The following is a 20577-nucleotide window of genomic DNA, read 5'->3' on the forward strand; positions in this document are numbered from 1 at the left end:
GTTATCTGTTCTGGACAAAACTGTAAAATGAATTCCCTCTCAAGTAGATACAATAATAATATCGGTTCTTTTAATGCAGTATAGAAATCAACAGGAATTATAGATACTGTATGCAAGTTATAAACCACAATTGACACTGTAGTTCCAGTTAAAGACCTTGAATCACTCCAGGTGTGATTCATATTCCTGAAGCTGCCTGCAGTGGTTTATACTGCTTATTGCTGCCTGTCACTTCAGCAAATGAAAATAACCTCTTTTTATATTAAAAATGAAAAAAAGTAGCTTCTGTTATACTGTATATCCTGACTATTGTGTTATCCACATTAGTCTAGGCTCTTTATCATTTACTTAGGTTAAACTGCATATATATAAATGACCCATTTGGTTGGAGTAGAAGTCAATGATATGGAGGGTTTGGAAGGAAGAGTGGGGGTGGGGGATTTTATATTGAGTTTTTGAGCAGTGGGAGGGGTTGGGGGGAGGCGGATACTTTTCAAACAGTTCCAACTTGTGTAAAGGCATTGACATCATATTTTTAACATGCAGTACAGGTAGGATTACAAACATTCCTAACACCTCTTCTGACACTGTCGCCTACCGTCAATTAATGCAAGGCTGAAATGGATTTATATATAGTAAACACTGGTAGTTGCCTGTTTTTACAAGATATTTCATGCTGTTTTTAGCAGCCTTCAGCAACTCCTGAGTTTGTTGTACTGAGTGGTGTATTCCTTGCAGGATAAATTAACATTTGTGGAAAGTTGCATTTTTCTTTTGATCAAATCAACATAGCATCTGTTCCTTACATTTGACAACATCTTGACATTTTCATTAATGCACATATCCTCTTCAGAAATGCATTGGATATTGGCACACTGACAATACATGTCCATAATCCTGGCCTGGACCATGTTTTCAGGTTATTTTTTCAGAATTTCTGAAATAGACATCTGTCTTCTTGACACTTTACTGGTATCCCAGCTTGTGCAGAAAATCTGGAGCAGCTGATCAATATCAATTTAAGTTTGAGTACAGTTTAATTTCCTCTAGATCTGAGGAAGAGGCAAATGAGTTTCAGTTCCATCGTTACATTTTCAGCATAGAAGTGAAATCATTTGTCACGTCAGTTGTATAGAACTCAGTAGGATCTAGTTATAATTTCACTATTTGCTCTGGCCATAGCTTTTATAGCAATCTAGTCTAAAACCCAAAAGGCAGTTAATTACTACATTATTCTTGTTCATCACAAAATTGGAAAAAAAAATAATTTTACATTTATCCTAATCAGCTGATGTGATACTGTAATCAAATGGGTTAAGACACTCTAAGTGAATTGAAGTAAGTGATGGCTGTTTTTTCAGAGCCAATTTATGTGGGTTTCAAAGATAGCCATCTAGTGCTGACATGACATAAAATCTCTCTCTCTCTCCATTCAATGTCAACAAAATCAAATAAATTACAGAGTGCTTCTTATAGACTAGCTGACACAGAAACGTGACTATAAAAAATTTCAGCAGAATAAATTCACTGTCAACTGTAAGCTGATCACATGCATTTTCGCATGTGCTGTGAAAGAAATGTAACCGGCAGCTTGCTATTAGATGGTGTTTTTTATTAGGTCATAACTGATAAACTGAATGGTGACTTCCATAGTTCGCATATTCATTATCTGTATAGCATACACTATGCATAAGCAATCCATAATAGCACAATGAATGCTGTTGGCAGTCTCATCAAAATTCTCATTAAATATCTATACGTTTACCTTGAATTTTATTAGACACTGTATTATGTTGGGCACATGGGCAACATCTTTCCATTGTCCTTATTTTAAATCTTGTAAAATATCTCCCATAGGCTTTAGAGCCAAAGCATCCATTACTAAAAGCTCAGCTTTAGATCTTTCATGGCTTTGTTTACATGACTTCATTTTCCGTGGGAGCAAGAAGACCATACGTGATGAACTTGGTGCCACAATCCGTTCTGTTCTAACTTGTACAAGGTTTTAACTGTGGGATACACAGTTCCAGTCTCACGGGTTGCAGTTTTGTAACTTTTATATTGTATGTAATACAGAATTTGAGGAGGACAGATGTGGTGACATTTTAGCAACTTTACCTCCATCCCTTCACTGCACTTGTGTTTTGCCCTGAAATTCAAATATTGTAAGCCAATTATGCCTTGCTTTGAATTCCTATTGCTTTGTCCCAGCAGAAGACGATTCTGCTGCCTTCTTCTGTTGTTCGGACAAAGGGAGCACTTTACCCTGAATCACGAGGAACCTCCGAGGCATGCTTTGTTCAGTCTGGCTGTTGGTCCAACGTGTAATTTTTCCATTGCACCTCCTGTCTGCGCTAAATGATGCAGCTTCACTCCACCAACACATATTTCTGTAACTTCCTTTATCTTGTCCTTTTGCAAAACCACTACTGTGAAAGCTGCCAAAACAGTTCATGTATGTCTTCTGATTGCTTATCTTTTTCTGTATTGCTTCTAGTTTTGTGCCTGGCATAATACTTTCCATGCTTTCTTGGGATTACTAGTATCTGAAGCACATACAACACGCTTAGGTGATAAAATAATGAGGATGATCACAGTTAAAAATCACAAAATGAGTAGAATGTTCCAGAGCAAATCTTGTATTTGAAGAACCATGCAAACCCACTGAGGAAGTGTGTTGTGGGAGGCTGTGATGTCACCCTGTGTTGGCGTCTTCCATTCAAGAACATACAAGGAGAGAAGGCATAGGGTTAAGTGGGATGCACCTTGTTTGTGGTAAAAATCTTTTTTAACTGCTTTTCTGTACAGCAGTCTTTCAATGACAGCTACATTATGTTTTATTTGGTTGTTTTTGGTCCCTTTTCTCTTTTATTTAATTGTTCTCCGCCTTGTTTTTGTGTTCTCATAGCAGTTACTGTTGCACTTACTCTACTTCTTTTACGCTCTATAATACAGTATCTTCTCTGATGCAGTTCAGAGGGAGAACAAGGGCAACTCAACAGTTTAATGGACTCGTAGCCCTGGGATTAAAGCCGGGTCCCATAAATCAACACATTAGTTTGTTCAGTCAAAAAGGATTTTCTACAACCATGCGATTCTAATGCATCTTAAAGGAACAGTTTACTTCATCTGTTTTTTTTATTTATAAAATTATTTTCTCTTACCTATATAAAATCCTGTGGTGAGTCTTATCTGACATGTCCTATATTAATGCTTTTTTTTATGTAAGTGTAGTAGTATATAAGAAGATAGGAATGTGGCATTTCTCGTCAGCATCAACAACCCCAAAAGCTGCTAGTTTACAGAGGAGTGTAGATTGTCACTCCTGTAAAAATCTTCAATGGTTTCTAAAGTCTTTCCCTCTGAGTAATGACAATTTAGTCAAGGTATTTAAGTAATAAAAAAGTAGGACATTCACCCTTGATCAAAGAAAGTCATTATGAAGTCATGAACTGAGGTAGGATTGACCTTGTCACACAGAAAAAAAACAGCAATAAAGGATTTGCAAATTAAGCAGTTTAATTTTGGAACAACAGAAGAGAAAACATGGTCATGCAGGATTCTGAGTCCAGAACAGTATAGAGCTGAATAGATTGACATGGTTTACTGATGTAGACAGGAGACAAGCTGTTCAAGCCTTTAAAGGTGAGCAGCAGGATTTTGAATTTTCTGCTCAGGGAATTCAGAGGGAATTGCTGAGGGAAACTAAAGTTTTAAGTAAAGATATGGTCATGTATTTTAGTTTTAGTTAAGACCTGAGCAGGTGAATTCTCCATGTTTGTTATAGGTAAGGGTTTATAATCTCTGTAGCCTGCATTAGGACATCTAGCACCTGATTACTTTTATTTCTTCACAGAAATGGAATAAAGGTTAATAAAGAAATGCATGCTAACAGGATTAACAAGCTACTTTTGCAAATGAAGTGGAACACAATTACTGCACGCTACAGACTCACAAGGCAATAAAAGAAATTTCTGTCATACAGATTGATTACAGTTTCCTAAGAAGCAGTTGTTTCAACATTGTGTATTAAATATAACACTCCAGGAGATTTGATTGTTATATATGGAGTGCAATTATATGGAGTTAATGACTTCCTTTTTTCAAAACATGATTGTATTTTGGTACTACACTTGAATTGGATACATTGTGGAATTATGTTTTCAAATGTTGAGAACGAGAAAGGTGCCGGAGTCATTGGGAAAGACACCATGCAGCAGTCTGTAAAAAGTGAAAAATGTACCACAAGTCTTTAAATATGATAGTATCATTGCTTTCTGTCTATATAATGGCATCTCACCTCAACAAGCATTATGTTATATTCAGTATCAAAACATAGTAATGGTTTAGATGCATTAATCTGTTGTTTTTTTTACTTTATGATGGTTTTCCTGCCATATTTTAGTAGAAGAGAATGGCACTTATATCCTTTAATGGACACCTGCTATGTCATTGCAGGCTAGGAATTTAAACCACTGCTGAGGGGCTGTGCTGGTAGTCTAAAAGGCTCTCCTTGTGTGCAATATGTCAAACACAGTTAATGTAAAGGCTCTTTCATCTGGCTGACATTGCTCCTAGTTTCCCTTCCTCCCCCTTATTGCCTGCCTCTCTTGCAGCCTAGATTCACATGGCACTGTTTTTTCAGTCAGATGCTGCATATTGTAGTTGGGGTTTTTTTTCTTCAAAAACTTTGGCATTTTAGTCAGGTTATAATTCCCTTTGCATAGTTATCTAAATACGCAGGTTTTACATCCTTTTTGCATATTTATCTGAAACATTATTAGTAACCTGAAAATGATCTTTCGGAGGTTATGTGATAGATTTTTATGAATATGTGAAGCATTTATAGTTTCAAAATGTCACCTAGCTTTGCTGTAATTGTGGTTAATATTGTAGTTCACCACTGTGCATGTATTTTGTGTCCTGGCAACATGACTACTCAAAGCAATAATCATATTAGGTGACACATTATTTTCATTTACTTCCTTTTTTATTCCCATTGCTGCCTGAAATATCCTGCAGTAGTGACATTTGAGTAATGTTACTCATGTTGTCGTGACGGCACTTGTAGCCTGAAGGTGAACTTGCTTTCTTCTGCTAGTTTAGACCTCACTGCACACCAGTCAGCCTCCACTAAACATGCAGTGTAGTGCTGACATCTTTTCTCTGGGGATTCATCACCTTGTAACAGAATGTTACATCAAAAAATGTCAAGTTACACTTGGGTAATAAAATGAAGATATTTTGAACTGCAAATGTGCCTGTCTGTTCACAGGAACGTGATATGAATATTTTAATTAGACAGCCACAGGTGGAATGACAACAACTTGAACTCCCCTAGTTCCTTTGGTCTCTAAATATTCAAAGGGTTGACCGTTATTGCTTCTATACATGCTTACCGTGTAGACCTAAAATAATACCAATACCTTCTTAGTGAAGAGAGCTATATAATCTTTCCAGTTCTGTTGTAGAACAATTCGGAACTGTAATACTTGTGGATATCATCATTTTGAAGGGTTGTTGATGTTTTGAACTGCAACAGTTTGTTATATAAGAAGATGTATAGAATATTTCCATGTGTCCTTAAATGATAAGAACATCAAAGCTCTCTTCTGTGTTAAATTTTTGCTTTTACACACTATGGCATGGGACTGGTGCTGTGTAGTTTAATTTTAGAGGTGGCACAAAAATGGAATATTGAAATTAGAGACAGGAAAGTATGTACAGTAAGTACCTGTTAAAACAATTGTTCATGAATTCCCATCAGATTTCTCAATTTTGGTGATCAAATGTAGTTAACCACACAAATTTGCTGAATTCCAAAGTATTTTATAAAGGAAGTTTTGTACAGAATATTGTCTATCAGCATCTAAAGGTAATACATCACATCAAGCATATATGCAATAGTATTAAGGGTTAAGTGCCCTGTGCCAAAAACTGTTATTACATGCTCAATTGGAATTTCTGTATAGTACAATATGAAACATCTATTGTCCAGGATTGTTTATGTATTGGCAGGCTTGCCATAAGAGTATAATTACCAGCAGTAAAAAATGGGGAATGAATAAGACAAAAAATGAACAGAACTAGAAGATACTTCTAAACATATTAAATTGCAATGTATCCAGTAAAGCTGCTAACATTGTACCTTCCAGAATATTCAGACTTGCTTTAGGCTAGTATAGCTGTGGTGTTTGCACAAAACTAAATAAACTTAAAGGCAGTAGCAAACATTTTATTTCAGCATCTCCTAACTAAAGAAAGTAGATATATTTAAGAACATTTCTTTGTTGAGGAAACAAACTGTATGATGACAAAAGAAACATATCAAACAGTGTGCATAGAACAAACAGTAATAACAGTAACTAACTACTGTACATGTTTATATTGAAGGAAAACTGCTTCTTTTAAAGGCACAGCAAAAACAGACCTCTTAGAAAAATGAACTAGTTATAGGTGGTCAACACTTGGGAACCTGCAGACTAAAGAATCTGGAATTAATCGAAGATCTTGGACTCTTACTTACTATGACTATGACCCGTTTCTTGCAGTTTCAGCAGTGACAAACAGCAGGTTTGCCTGTGTTTGGAGTTGGACTGAAAAATTACGAAGAATGAATGATGTATGACTTCTGGCACGTGTACTGTATGTCCTACTTATCATTATGCACATCTCTGTATTGTTTGTCCTTGTGTAACAATAGTTTTCACATTTTGAATAACATGTGGAGAAGTAGTATTTTACTGTACATCTTTTAGGTATTAACTTTCCTGGGATCACCATATGGTATGCTAATGTTGTTCCAAAATGATCATTTTGAGTTCTTGCCCTTAATGTATACATTTCTGGCTCACAATGCTAGAAACCCCTTTTAATTACCAGAATTGTTGACAGCATAGCTAGAAGCAAAATTTGATCACGGGAAGAAAGCACTTGGTGAGTGCTACAAAGACAGTGTTACAAAAACTGTCATGACACTGGACAGTGTATCAGCACATTTGTGAACATCAAAGGGAATAATTCATTGACTCCAGAAGTGCTGGAATATTGAGTACATTTTATTGCAATTGCCTCAGTATTCAACCCTATTTTGTCTTTTTTTCAGTAGCAAAGGCTGTGTAAATTGTTCATTTTTATTACTGTTATAAGCTCATTCTTGATGCATAAAGCTATGAGAATGTTTTAGTTAACTTTATCTGGGGCTTTTGGGTCTTGAGTTGTGTTACAGTAGTCTAACAGATCTCTGAAGTTAATACAGTTTCACAGATTGCATAAGTGATATTTAAAAAAACATTTACACAAATTGCCTTGCATACCCAAAATAGATTTCCATGGCATTCATGTTACTGGGTTTTCAACTTTGGAAAAGAAAATAACAATTGCTACTCAAAAAGAAAATGACAAGCCAAATGTATATAATCATGTACAGTAGTTTAGTCAGGAAATAAAGTATTATGAATTGAAATTGTTTGTTACCTATGTTAACACATTGTGCATTACGAGTTATCTCATCCTATTGTTTAAATCTAAATAATATTGCAACAACAAATGCAATTTGCTTGACTGTTAATCATATATAACTTTGTTGGGACAGTGCTTGAGGAGGGAACTCAAAATTTATAATAGATATTAAATTGTTGAGATTCAGAAAATCACTGTGGAGTCCTCAAATGAGCCTGTGATTCTTAGGCATTTTTGTAATTGTTTAGGTATTATTTTATTGTTATTATTACTGTAAAAAGTTCAGCATAACGTCTGCATGAAACCCAGACAGTTAATGTACTGTGCTTCTGGTGATGCGATGAAATATCCTGGCAGCTAAGAGAAAAAAAAATGAGTTTTTGATTCTCAAGACCTGGACAAATTAAACCTAAACAAATTTTGGCTTAATCCATGTGTGGCTGCAGCTGAAATCTGCCTGAGTAAGCCATCTGAAAAATCAATCAGTTATATTTAAGTTCTTGTTGGTTGGAAGATTGTTATTGTCCATGTTTAAAAATATCCTGTATCCACTGAAATAAAGACATTTCCTAGAAATGCGATACGTTTTGAAAGTGAATCTCTGCAGTGCAGATTTAACTACACAGGGTACTGTGAGGTCAGAGGTTTAGAACTTGTTATAAACCTGCCTGTTCATTGCTTCCTGGGGCAAAGAGTAACCTTCAGCTGCCAGTGTCCAGTCACAGTGTATGTCTGCACTTATCATGCAGGCATTCGTGATTAAGTGTGACTACTTAGTCTCGGAGTGTGAGCAGTCAAGGTTTCCTAGTCATCTTTGCTCAACAACTCAGACTCTATGTTTCATCTTATACACTTCTGTCAGATCCAGTTAAGAGACGACTGGGTGGAACTGGGTGAATACAATGAATGATACCTGCTTATACTGCTGTTCTCAAATAAAATAAAAGTCAGTGAAGCATATCCTTAATTTCCATGGCATTTATACATATATTTTTTTAAGGACTTCATACTTTTAAAACTTCTTCAGTGGAACAAGGTTTCAAATAGTTGTGTTGGCCTTTTTCACTAACCATCTTTAAATTCAGACTTGACTTGGAGGAACAAAAATGAGAGCTTTGGAACGAGATTTTCTGGAGCAGTTAGATCAAAGTAAATGTTTAAAAGGAAAGGTTAAAGTGTGGGGAAAAGAAAGGAAGTGCAGATGCATTCTCGCAAAACAATATAATCTGAAGCAAGGTGAGGTGTTTTTATATCCTAGGCACACATGGCCACACCTGGAACTAGCTGACTCATCCTTACTGATTACGTAACTAATGATGATGGCGGCAGAACGAATTCCAAAGTTTAGAGAAACATTTTTTTATGCTAGTTGAGAAAAAAAAAATGCTTCCATTATTATTGGACGTGAAGCGTGACGGTGACCGAAAACAAGGTCGATGCAATCAAGGAGTCCATCAACGTGGAAAATCTTAAACTGGCCAAGTCAATCTCCACATTTAAATTGAGTATGAATTTTGTATGCACAAGAAAAAAGGTCTGAATACTCCAAGAACTGGAAAGAAGTCAAGGTGGGTTCAACAAAGAATCTCTGATGATTACAGAAAAGGTTTAGGGAGTTCAGTTTCTGCATACATATAGTCACTAGAAATCACAGGGCTAAACATATTATTCATATCAAATGTTTATATAGTTGTACTAAAAAAAACAACTAAATGTTTATCGGTTTTCTGGAGCATGTGAAGGGATGAAGGGAAGACTGTTGTTTAGTGGTGAGTGCAGAAAAGTGTGTAAAATGCATGAATTACGAGCACATGGACGCATTTGCACTGCACAGCTGTAAGATTTTAAATGATTATTAATTGACTGCTACTATGATGCTTATAGATTTTTTTATTTGGTTTTTATTTATTGAATCTTATGATTTATCATTTTGTTGCATTAAATTGTTTTCCAAACAATAGCTACTTCACTCTAGAATTTTATTGATTTGATTTCAATTTCATACAGCTCTTATAATATATATATATATTAGCATGATAACGCGTTTACCAAAAATAATGTAGGTTAAGGAGAAAGCAAGAGAGCAGTATCCTGTGCAAGGGACCCCTGTTCATCCCTGGATACGCACTGCATAGATTGTTGACAAAATGTCTGTTGCTTGCTACACATGAGTATGTCAGAGTGAGAAGCAATTCATCATAGATTAAGAAATAGTATATATTTTTTAAGCACACACAACTAAGAATTAGCAAATTTTACACTGAGCAATTCTAGAACTCCATGTGATCCCATGATTACAAATATTGTACAGTTTGCATGACTATAAAGCCAATCTAACTTTGCTGTCAAAATACTTTAGGAGGGTACTATAGATCATGACAGATCTACCATACTGCACTATTTATAAAACTGTATTCCCAAGCAATTTTCTGTTTGTGTCAGATGAATATCCATACCTGGTTCCAGTAATTTTGGGACTCCTAGAATGTCTGCTGAATTTTCTCAGTGTAGTGAAAGTAATAAAGCATGTGAGCATGTGGGACTGCAAATGCTTAATGGTGAATTACTGTTCAACCCAACCTGATAAGATAAAACTGCAAAGAATTAATTTGTAACAAAACATTCTTCTATTCCAGATGGAATATATTACGTTTTTGCAGTTGCATAGTCAACATACTAAAATCTGCTTAAGTTAGCTCAGTCGAATGAAAAACTATAGTTAAAGTGTATTTGTATTCGTGCTAAAAATACTAAGTGAAGAACTTCAAGCTCAAAGTTAGAGCAATTGGTCGAAATGGGGTGTTAACTTGGCAGAATTCAGGCTTAATTCAGCATTGCATGAGGTGTACTTTGTAACAGCAATTAAGTGTGAAGAGTAAGGGCTATACTTTTAACAGAGTAATTGCAATATCTCCCTTGGGGCTCAACTGCAGTATTGGCTTGCTTTGATTTATAGTCTGTGCTCTTAAGAGAAGGGCTGGGGAGGTCATACTTGACACCTGAGCTGCACAGACTGCGCGGGTCGGGTGAACAGTTATTATTGACAGCAGGCCATGTGCTAATTCCTCCTCTGAGGAAGGGCAATTCTCAGGGGGCAGCATTGAAAAGGTTGCACACATCAAAACGCTGTTGGCTTCTAAGAGTTGTCTTTTTGACAGGCTTGCTGTAGCGTATGATGCAAGGGGTAGGATCTTTTGGATTTGGGAAGTTTAAGCTAAATCTGATACAGGGACAAAGACAATGACGACCCTATCTTATATTTTCGTATAGATTTTTGTAAAGCACATTATGATTAAACTGATTGTATCCCATTTTCCATTAATAAATTTTGAGCTTGTACATGCTGAAATTCACAAAGCTTGGGTTGTTCTACTCTTTGTTTTTAGGGCTGACCAGGATTGAATGATTTGTTGGTATACAGTATTTATTTGGATGCAGTAAAGTCATCATTGGAGATTTACAGTAACAAAAAGGCCGGTGCGTTACCTATTCCAAAAGGTAAAAAATAATGAAGTGAAATGTTATGATGACAGTCCCATGAACAGGAAGATAAAAGACACACTGCAAAGCAGCTAAACAGGTTTGATTATTTTCAGTTACAGAATGAGCTATTAAGTGAAGAATGCTAAGGTCAACTAGAAACTTTTTGTTACAAAAGGCTTATTATGTAGGGTGAAATATTCAAATTTAATGGCGCTGAAGCATTTATGGTAGTCAGTTGCGGTAAGTTTTTCTGCGATTATTCCATGCATTAAATAAAAGTTATTAGAGTTCACTGGCAAAAAAATCTTATCTTTACACTTTATCAGTTATACTTCCATAGTTAAGTCCAGTAGATCATTAACGAATACCTGAAAGCTGTGTATGATTGTGTTGACTGTACAATGTATATTTTACATATTTGAATTGAGTATGGATTTTTTTATGACCTAGTTGGTGAAACATATTCAAGTATTAAACCACTAGACAAAATTAGAGAGCTGGCCAGGCAGGTTTTCTCAAGCTTCTGTTGTGTCTGTGAATTATTTTAGTGTTGTAATTTGCAATTCTTTTAAAATGCAAATGTATCTTTCTTTTTTCCCCCCATTACATGTTTGTTCAGTTTGTTCAGTTAAAGGCCTCGCTTTGCATAAGCTGAAATACAGACGTATTTCTTTATTTCATCAAAACTAGATTACTGTAATGTTTTCCTTGCTTGAGCATCTACTAAGATACTGACTGTGCTTCAGTTTGTCCAGAACTTTGCATAGAACTCCTTTGCTCTGGATGATACACTAGTTTATTTGAATTTACATGTGAACTTTAATACTCTCCTACTCACCTATGGTACTGAATGATCTAGCTTCAGGCCTTACTTTACTGAAGATCAGACTTTTCGAAGTTTTTTATAGGTTTGTGTTTCTCTTGTTTTTACTGTTGTTGATGCTGCCTGTTTTACTAACGTGTTAGCTAAAACGAGACCCGCTTCTTGTGTCTTAGGCTATACCAATTCCACTTCTCAGACCTTGGTTCTCTGCTTTGTGCATTTGTTACTAAAATCATCAGTTAGTCCCTGGAACATGGTTTCATTCTTGCAGGCTTAGATTTTGCTTCTGTTGGCCTTAAATTAAAGCTTAGCCGGGATCTTCAAGTACTTTTCTAGCAGATTCTGAAGGGAGCATTGGCTATGTAGTTACAATCTCATTTTGCTTCTAAAAAGCTCTTTGAACCTTTAAAATTGGGGGTTTTATACAAATTTTATACAGATAAAATTCTGGGTAACTTAATATTTTTTTACATCTGGAATTAATTACAAGTTTTGATGCTCTTAAACATTACTTTCTTCTGGATTCAATGTAAAATTATGTAGAGGTAATGGCTTCATTCATTGATTTGGCTTCTATTCTAGACGAGACTTTTTAAAGGAAGTAACCTGTTGTTTGGTGCATGTTTTGGAGGAATGAGCCAAACCCAGTATACTGCATTTCTCAGAAACTCTAGTGATGACTTCATTGATTGATTAGCTTAAGGGGAAAGCTCAAATAGTTGTGTAAAAGAGGAATGGAAAGAAGATGGGTTTTGTCTTGTCTTGGATTGGTAGAATCCTGAGAAAATGACCTGAGGTTCTGAGACTAGACCCATTTTTATTTGGTTTCAAAAGGATTCAGTTGGCAAAGTGATTTGGGATTTTTCCTTTTTGGAAATAAATTTAGGCCATTGTGTCATGGATTAAATTGGCAGTCTGATAAAGAGATGGTCACCCTTTTGGTGGCCATATTGGCCTTAATATAAGTTATCTTTTGTCCTCTGTTTTTTCACTCCTCGCTTGCTTTGAGCTTTTATGTGGGTTGACACTCTCTGATAAGTAATCCCTATGCCAGCAGTACCAACAAGACTAGTCATCTGGAGTGTTGTTAACCCCAGACCCTGCCTGTCTAAAAGTTCTAAATATATTGACTCCCCCTGAGATCTCGCATAAGGTGCTAAACAAGCTCAGTATGTCCAGACATGTATTCTAATTAAAAGTATTCAGCATCAGCACAGAACCCCCATCCTTGATTCTCTGTGACATTTGAAGTGGACTTTTAAGGTTCTCCTACTCCTTTATATGGTACTGAGAGTTCACGAGTCACTTTGTGAGTGCTGACATTTTAAAATGTTGCTTAAAGGTCTATCTATTCATTAAAGATGTTAATGTGTAGTAAGACCAAAAGTAAAACTAGTTCAGTTTGTGCCTTTTGTTTCCAATTCTTTTTTTTACTTGTTTGCTCTATTGTACCAATTTTGACTATTTTGAGAAGTGTTTATGCAGTTATTACTGATAATGTTGGCAGTTAGATTAAGTATTTTTATAGTATAGATTTGATGTTGTATGGGTGCATGCATAATGTTTTGGTTAAATCCTGTTAGAAGTGCTGCAGCTGGACTGGACTTAAATTGCCCATGAGCTATGTGGGCAAATTATTAAATATTAGACAAAATCATTAAGGGGATCTGTATCACAAAGACCATCAAAGATGCAGTGTATTATTTGACTCTTTCTCCCAAAGGAAGTTATGAATCATGATAAAGCACAGTATTTAATGGTATTCAATTTTATTGAGCTCATGAAACTTTGTGTTGTCAAGAAATTTTGTGAAGAATCTAAAACGTGGTGCACAATGTTAACTCATGTTCAATATTTACACTTAAAGAGGAAGTGCAGTCCCAGTTTCTCAGACTGGACATTAAATCTTGGTAACAAAATTAATTAGTTGAGTGCATTGCAAAATTTTCCAAAATCTGAACTTTGCGAAAATACTGCATAGTCACCATCTTGTTACAACCCCCTGGTCTGACCATGGGCAACAGCAAGAGTTTGTGCAAATCGCGCCACAATCTGACCCTTCCTGCTCACTTGTCATTGTGATGACTAATGTGATACAATGTGCGAGTGAACAAGTACAGGTTGTGCAGCAGTCATTTCACCGCATAAATGTTCCAAAGTGATCAGCATGCAGAGTTATTAACAAGTAAGTTGTATTTGTCGGCAAAACCATCTCAAAGTAAATGGCAATGTTTCTATTGGATTAAAAGAGATGTATTCACAAGCATATAAAAATAGTGTTGCAGTTCCCTTTTAAGATAAGGAGGGCTAGTTAGTTGCATGATTTGATTGGCATGTTGGAGTTGTCAAAAGCATTCAAACAGCATCTTCTCTGAAAAAATAAATAAATAGACTTTTAACAGGTTCCAATGTCAAGATTTTTCCACAGGATAATAACATTTGTGGTGTGCTTAAAATATTTTGTTGCAAGGTACATCTTTACTAGAATAATGTAGGCTCGTGGATGATCACAGAACAGTTCACAACTGAATAAAGCTGATTGGTTGCTTGATTTAGTATCCATAAATCTTTGACCTGCTATTCTGGGCAAATTTAGATGAACTCACTAATGAGTACAGATAGGCTTATATTTACTGTTGGATGCCTTATTTTCTGGTAGAAAGTGACATCTGACCTTTCCTAAAGGTCACAGGATTTTGCATTAGTCTTTACAGAGTGTAGATAGGATCATGATTACCGTATAACATGTAGGAAATCATATATACTAAATATATGATTTGTGACCTTTGTTTTCTCTTAAAGGTCAAATGCAAAATAGAAAATACAAAATGTTGGCTTACCTTTTGGAATACTGTATGATTCTTTTATTTTCTGAAAGTGTGTTCTTGGAATGTCCCTTATCGTTTGCTTTCTATACAATATGGGTAACATACACAATATATTTAACACCCTTATGAACCTTTCCTGTGTTATTTATGCAAGAAAATGCATATTATGGTTGTTTTATGAATTTTCATCTGGTACACTGATCCGAAGTGCCACCTGGTGTATAAGTTCTGTCGTGCTATTTATATTGTAACATTCATGAGGTTTTTAGATCATCCTGTAATACAACCCTACTGTATAATATTATTTGCGTTAATAAGCTGGTCCTTCCCTGGAAATTAGGGCAGACTGTATTGCGCAAGCACAAAGTAGAATTTAACCAGGACACAAATCGAGAGCAGTTAACACCCCTTCTCTTACAAACAGTGGGATCTTTAACAATTAAGTAGTCAGGACCTTGGTGTAACATCTCATTGGAATGTTAGCACTGCTTACAGCACTATGCTCCTGTCACCATGCTGGGTCATTGGTTTGAAAGTTGTTTCAGAGGGGAGAGGGCAATAGATAGGTACATTTACACCACTTACAGCAGCTTGGGTTTCACAGAGGTCTCCCATCTTCATACTGACCAGGTTTTTTTATCTGACCAGACAGCAAGCTGCTGTCGATGTTTGTCATATGTGTAGTCACTGATTATTCAGGTATTGCTTCATCTACGTCAGGTATATGTATTTGTTTCACCGGACATCTTGGAACATTCTTATCATATTTAGCAGGTAAAGTGGTTTGTTAATTTTCCACAAGGGATTCTTGAATATTCCTTTTATACTTTTATCTGTTGTTGAAATTACCATAGGATTTCTGCTACACTTAATGCCATTAATAATGGTTACTACAAGAGCAATGTATGAATACCACAGCATAAGGGCAGATTTCTGCTTCTTTGCATGTACATTAATTGTAAATTGTAAATGATTTTTGAAAATGCATTCTTTTTATACTGTACAACCATGAAGAGGCACTTAAACTGTAACAGCTAAAAACATTTAAAGCTACACTCAGAAATATTTATATATTATTATATTTTTTTTGAAGTGTGTTATGGAATTGGTTCAAATTTGGGAAGGTACTACTTCAAATGTCTAATACTTTAAAAAATATATATATGACAGCCCTTGATAACAATGTATAAGCTTTACAGCATGCTTAAAATAAGATTCAGAACGATATAATCAATGAGGGTAATTTACCACATCTAGCCATTAAAATTAAAGGAATCTTTAAACCAAAGTAACCAAAATTATTTTTATTATTATTTATTATTTTACTGCTTCATACTGGTAAAAAGAACGTCACCTGGTGTGTTTATAAATGGTATTTGCATGTAATCCCCATGCATTTTAGAGACCAGCAATTTTTGCAGATTTGGTGTTTTAATGTACGTTTTTTAGTATATCAGTAATACTCACTAACAAGATACATGCATATAATCACATTTATTTTTGGATGCTGTAAAGTTTGTATGATCTTGGACCAAAAATAACTGCTATTTATCGAGTGCCATGAAATAATTGCAAGGATGTGAGTAACTCGATTAGTAATCACGGCTGAAATGTACATCTCAAATACATTGGAAAAGATGGAATAAATAAAAAGGCATGACGCACACCAAAGGATTTATTAATTCAAGCTGCTTCTTCCGGGGAAATGCATTTTCTTTCATCCATCCAATTTCTGTTTTGAAGTCACACACATTAGAAATGGCAGAGTGGGGCACTACAATGTTGCTACTGTCTCTCCCCTGTTGAGGAAGGTCAAATCAGTTAGGAAACTACTCCCTGAAATATAAGGCTGTATTGTTCAGAGTTAATGCAATACTGTAAGAATAAACAGCTAATTTAAAGAAAAAATTGCCTTTCCTATTTATTGTGACAGGTGGTTAGTGGCTACTGTAGTAATTTGTTGGTTGTGTAATTGAAGTCAGGAGTCGGCTAAAGAGCCTAGAGGACAAGAAATGGCCTTATCTAGTTCCAACTGGCTAAGCAGAAGTCAAATACATTTGTGCTCTGGAGACTGACCTTCCTTACTGAAGGGACACACTGATATAGCTTGATTAGTGTTGAAGGGGCCAGAAAACTTTGGACACCTGATATTTCTGTATTTATTTACTAAACAGGAGCTCTTTGCCATTAGAGATTAGAGAACATTATTAGACTTCGAAGCATCAAACTTCGTAGCATCATGTAACCTGTCCTCCTGATCAAAAACCTTTTGGTCAGTGAACTCCAAACCTTACAGGTATAAAAGTCTAGTACCAGCATGATGAATAGATTTTTTATAAAAAGAGGCCCTGCATAAGGCTGCCTGATTATATTTTTCCATTAGCAATATTTTAACACTAACACCTGGCTTAAAAAAATGATACTTATCCCACCCTCAACTGGACATCAGATGCAGTCAACTGCTCAAAACATGCTCTTGTACAAGTACTATCTGCCCAATTAACCCCAAACTCAGCAGGTAACATTCTCGTATCAATATAGTTAACATACAGTGAAATATGACTCTTAAACTGCAATGGCTGCCTATCTACCATCTTTTTTCTTATAAATTATAAAAATTATAAATTATTAGCAAAGCCCACTTAGTGTAATGCTCACTATTCTTTTTCAAAAGGCATTTGGCTAGGTCATTCCATACATGTTAGATACCATTCTGGTGACAGTACGATTAACTTGCTAAAACGAGTTATAAAGTTCTTCCACGATTCCGACTTCAATCTACCCCAGTCTACAGTTGTGATAGAATTGAAACTTTGCAGGTTTCATCATCATAAAAACTGCTCAGACATTTACTGTACCTTGTATGTTGCAGCCACAGATTTTAAATCCACAGGAGGTCATCATCTGTTTGGTGAAATGATTAACCAAGTCAATAACTGACCTTTTCCTATTTTTTTGCCAAAGAAATTGTATTTTTGTACTAACAAAGTAATTACAGAATGACAGAAGTACCCTGACAACATCAGGATGGCTGGTTTTACATCTTATGGATGTGCATCATGTACCAATAACTGTTATGCCTGTCAGCCCCAGACATGCAAAGCATGATTTTGTGGTGATTTAAATATTGGAGTTTGCCAAAAAAAATTCTGAAATTTCCAATTGTACCTCTTGAATAGTGTGTATAAAAATGCAAGTAGAAGAATGAAAACAGAAATGAGTATAGAAATGTGAAGATAAAATGTTACGACCCCAAGTATCTAGGGGTAAAGGGGTGTAACATTTATGATAATTCTTTTGGAACCAGGTGGGTTTTGGTGAGGGACTAGGAAGCGTGATAAGGGTAAGGAACTAGAGTGGTGGCAAAGGAAAGAAAATAAACAAAATGGAGCTGGCTAGGACAGTGAGGGAAAGCTAATCTGACTACAAAAGAAAACCCGAAACACACGGTCTTCAGCGTCTTCAACACCCTAGCTAACCTGCACTGACTACCCAAAACCATACAAGACAAATGGCACTCACTCGTACTAAACTAGTGTACTAATACAAAATCAACTAAGTGTGTAAAGTGTACCCAACAACCTAAACTAACCTTATATACAAAAGTTCACACAAAAACACAAGTGAACCAAGAATACAAATCAGGGAAAACAAGAGTAATCAACAGGAGCAGGGTACAAAAGAACCCAAAAGTTGAACATGTAACACTGGGGCAAGGTAATGGCAAAACAAGGATGAACACACAAACGAACGAAAGTACAAAGAAACTAACAAAAAACCAACAAAACAACAAAGCCGCAGCTATACGAAAATACACACACACAAAGCAAAACAAACCAACAAAAGAAGCCGAAGCAATAACCAGAAGCGAAGCGATAACCAAAATGGGACCGAAGTCAAACGAAAGGCCTCTCCTCGCTAAAAACCTCCATGTTACATAGTGAATAAAATGTGTTCTGATTGGCTGAGAGCTAATTTATGGTGATGTCATTCTGAAAGTGTGGTGTAATGGTGGGCCAATGGGGAAGGGAGAACAATCAAGGGTCAGCAGTGTGGACATAAAAAACACAGACACTGGGACGTAACATAAAACGACAAATGAGTATATTCTAAATCTTTAATTTAAGAAAAAACACTAAGAAATGACAATAAAATTAGTGAGTTTGAAGTTGAGGATTTTACAGTGCTTAAAGAGGAGATCCAATCAAAAAAAAAAACATACATAAATTATGCCAAACTTCATTTAAGCACAAGGTTCCCAACAAGAGGATGTGGATAAGCTAGCTCTTATGGTTTTTAGTACCTAAATAATATAAGGATATCATTTGGCCAGTTTTTGAAAGAAGCCTGGGTATCGCTTCAACACCATAGGTGGGCAGCTTGTCCCATATTCCCACAAGCCTTTAAAGTTAAGATTCAAACTTTGTATAGCAGGCTTTCCACTGTCTTTTTTTTCCTCCTTTTTTTTTGTTTAGTTTACTAGAAAATCATCAAAGGAAACTAAACTTGATTTAAAATCACCTATGAGAAGAAGGGTGTTCCTATGGTTACATTAATAAGTATTGTCATTTATTGTATCCAAACAGCTACAAAGTTTTCATGGGGTCATCCTGGAAGGCTTTTATAACTCTGCAAGTTGTATGCAGTTTTGGCAAGACTTGGAGGCTTAATTAGTGGAAATGTGGTATTTGTTTTATTTTTATTTCAATTATGTTTTCAAAATCATAATTACCCTCATGGTATTTGGCAGACACCAAAGGTTTAGATTTATTTCCCCCTGAAGACTGATTTTGTTTTATATATGATTTTTTTTAAAGACTCTTTAAAAAAATCCAGAATTCCAACAGTTCTACCTTTTTAAAGAAGAAGCTATTTCAAAAGTGTTTTTTCCTTTGTATTTCAGCAAGGTTAATAAACCATATGAACAAAGCTGTCCTTTTAGCCTGAGTCTGCATCCTTTTAATTATAATTGTAGCATGGGAAAGTGTTAATTTATGTACTGCATAGTACCATAGAACAAACCTAAAGGGAATCAGTGGTAGATGAAATGATAAAAAGAAACCAAGCATCATTAGTGTGGTGTACACAGGTTTCTGCGGACTGAGTTTCAATGTTTGATGTCCAGTCTGCTGTTTATATAGACTATATTGTGAAACAAGTGAGTGTTTTGTACACTCTGTGTGGGCTTAAGAGCACTTCCACAGACATTTCCTTTGCAAGTGTATGTAATAATTTTCATCAGCGCTTCAAAACCCCAAATTATCAAAGAAAGCTGAATACTAGAGTAATATTTGATATTTTTTTCCCCTTATACTAGCACTGCTTATTTATGGTATTTGTATGCAGCAGAAAAATGCAGTTTACAGAAAAATAATTTATATTGCATATTTTGTCGTGTTGCTCTGTGGACCAAATGTTAAACATGTTAGAGCCCATTTATTTCTATTCAGTTATTTTATTGTTAAATAGTTTCAACTTGCACTTTCTTACTTGTGAGGACAGTTGTGTCATGTCTAGTGTCTTGTCCACTTGCCAATGATATGGGAGCAGATGTTTCTTTTCCATCAATATGCTTTGCTATCACTGTGCCTAATGGCAGAATGTGTTATCCTGCCTCACCTTTGTGCACCATGTGAAAATGGTTCACAGTGTGATCCTGCAGATGTCTGTCAATTTTCTCTCCAAAAAATGTTTTCTCTGAGTAGTTATATTTTTTTTTCTTCCTTACACTTTGAAACAGAAATTCTATGCCTTTTCTGTTGTGGAAACAATCTGTTCACAACAGACACTTAGGGGAAAAACATAAAAGTCACACTTATTGAATTGATTCTCATTTCCCAGAGGCATCTATGAAGTGAGTACATTGTGAAACCAAGTAGAAAGAGCTCAGTTTAGCTAGGATCTAGTTAAATGTTGTAGGAGTTATCTCACTCCAGGAGTTATGGCTTTAACCTGATTTGCATTTTTGTGGCATATAGCAAC

General features: G+C 35.6%; 1 protein-coding gene across 3 annotated transcripts in view; it reads left to right on the forward strand.

The window, feature by feature from the left end:
• LOC102696872 (cytoplasmic protein NCK2) overlaps window positions 1–20577 on the forward strand; it is a 90225-nt gene that overhangs the window by 22307 nt on the left and 47341 nt on the right. The window contains exon 1 of one of the 3 annotated variants that reach the window (XM_015364022.2): window positions 8934–9029. The exons of the other annotated variants lie outside the window; for them this stretch is intronic. The gene's annotated coding sequence lies outside the window, so the exon portion shown is untranslated. Of the gene's footprint in view, window positions 1–8933; window positions 9030–20577 lie in introns of those variants that run through there. 3 annotated transcript variants of the gene reach the window in all.

The sequence above is a fragment of the Lepisosteus oculatus genome, chromosome 15 (assembly GCF_040954835.1).
Source record: "Lepisosteus oculatus isolate fLepOcu1 chromosome 15, fLepOcu1.hap2, whole genome shotgun sequence".
NCBI classification, from domain to species: Eukaryota; Metazoa; Chordata; class Actinopteri; order Semionotiformes; family Lepisosteidae; genus Lepisosteus; species Lepisosteus oculatus.